Here is a 2,124-nt window from a genome sequence, read left to right as displayed (position 1 = left end):
TCATGGTAAGGACATTGCTACTGGCAAACTCTGTTTTGCTGTTTGGATGTGTACGGTATTGGATTGGGTGGAGTAGGAAGCTCAAGTGGCAGGGATATATGTTTATGTGTTTGTCAAAACCTTTTGTCAAACTCTAATCCCTGTATAACAAATCTCCGATGTCGATTCTAGGAGACGCCGACTGTAACGATGTGATCGCAGAATACCATATTGATCAGGTGAACCAATGCTTTAATATGCATTTTGGAAACCAAGTATTACTTTACAATAATTATTTTATTGTATATACATGCAAAACGTCCTCCGGTGCAGTTACTCTGATTGGAATGCAGATCATGTTCGTGCCAAAATTTGAACTTACGCATAACAAATATCTTCCAATTTTTTGTGCATATAAAGATATATTTATAGTCTCTAGCTCTAAACATCGACGACTTTGTTACCTCAGACTACATTTAACATACAATGAAGCTGCCTTAAGAACTGAGATATTTTGAGGTAATTATTTTACTATAAAAACTTTCTACATCCACTCTCACTCTTCCATATATACATTATACCTTTGTGTTTTTCAGACTTTCTAGGATGACACGTGTAAGTCTACACCTCTGGATGTAATCAAAATTCACAGCTCCTCATGTGATACTTAAGGAGGCAACGGCTAAAGGCAAAGGATGAGTGGTTCAGCAGCTCCTGAATGTAGGTCTCATTTATTATTCAGTTGCGACTTCGCAAAGGATGTGTGGTTCGCGTTATTCTCTCACCCTACTCTTTAACCTCCTTCATCACCATTTTTCTACTGCTACAACTGACTCATTCCTGTCAGGCTGGTTCAAATACTTCTAGTATTGAGCCATCGTTCTGAGTTTGATTTTTCAATCATCACAAAGCATTTCGCTTCTCATGGGTTCTGTCAGAAAGCATCTCTCGGTGTTATTCTCAAATTGTTTGGCTTCACATGTATGGCTCTGTTTTTCTGAACTGTTTTTTTTGTCAATTTTTCTGTACTGTTTTACAAATATTTCTTTTTTGGAAGTGGAAGAAAAAAATGTATAAAATGAATGTTAAAATAACTGCCAAAATAGTAACAACATTGAAATAATATCACTCTACTACCTCAATTATTTGTTTATTGTTACGAAAGTCAAAAAAAAAAAAAAAGGAGGAGCCGTAATGTTTGAAAATATAAAAAGATGTGGGATCTGCTGTTAGGGCTCGCTGCACTATTTGCACATTAAATTTCATTAACGTTTTCGTTCATTTGTAATCGCACCTCAACCTTCTCTTCTCTCTATAGTAAACTCTTCCTATCAGTGTTAAAAATTCTACGGGTATAAATTTTGCCTTTATTCAAATTTCCGCGATACAATAAAATTCTAGTTCTTTTCATAACACGTTATCAGCACGATCACTCTGCGATTCGGTAAAATTTATTTGTATCACTTATACCATGTTATAATGCTCGGTATACCGCCTCTACTATTATTTATATCATGTTATAATGGCAGAAATACCGCATATATTATTTACTAGTAATTTAATTTATTTATTGGTCGGCCTAGCCGCCTTATATTCTGTTTATTATTTATTGGTCGGCCGAGCCGCCTTATATTCTGTTTATTATTTATTGGTCGGCCGAGCCGCCTTATATTCTGTTTATTATTTATTGGTCGGCCGAGCCGCCTTATATTCTGTTTATTATTTATTGGTCGGCCGAGCCGCCTTATATTCTGTTTATTATTTATTGGTCGGCCGAGCCGCCTTATATTCTGTTTATTATTTATTGGTCGGCCGAGCCGCCTTATATTCTGTTTATTATTTATTGGTCGGCCGAGCCGCCTTATATTCTGTTTATTATTTATTGGTCGGCCGAGCCGCCTTATATTCTGTTTATTATTTATTGGTCGGCCGAGCCGCCTTATATTCTGTTTATTATTTATTGGTCGGCCGAGCCGCCTTATATTCTGTTTATTATTTATTGGTCGGCCGAGCCGCCTTATATTCTGTTTATTATTTATTGGTCGGCCGAACCGCCTTATATCTTGTTTATTATTAATTGGTCGGCCGAGCCGCCGTATAATTTATTTATTACTCTGCATTGATCGGCTGAGCCGTCGCATGATT

Source organism: Brassica oleracea, chromosome C3, assembly GCF_000695525.1.
Source record: "Brassica oleracea var. oleracea cultivar TO1000 chromosome C3, BOL, whole genome shotgun sequence".
Classification (NCBI taxonomy): Eukaryota; Viridiplantae; Streptophyta; class Magnoliopsida; order Brassicales; family Brassicaceae; genus Brassica; species Brassica oleracea.
The sequence above is the reverse complement of the archived record's forward strand: the minus strand, read 5'-3'. Positions refer to the sequence as shown.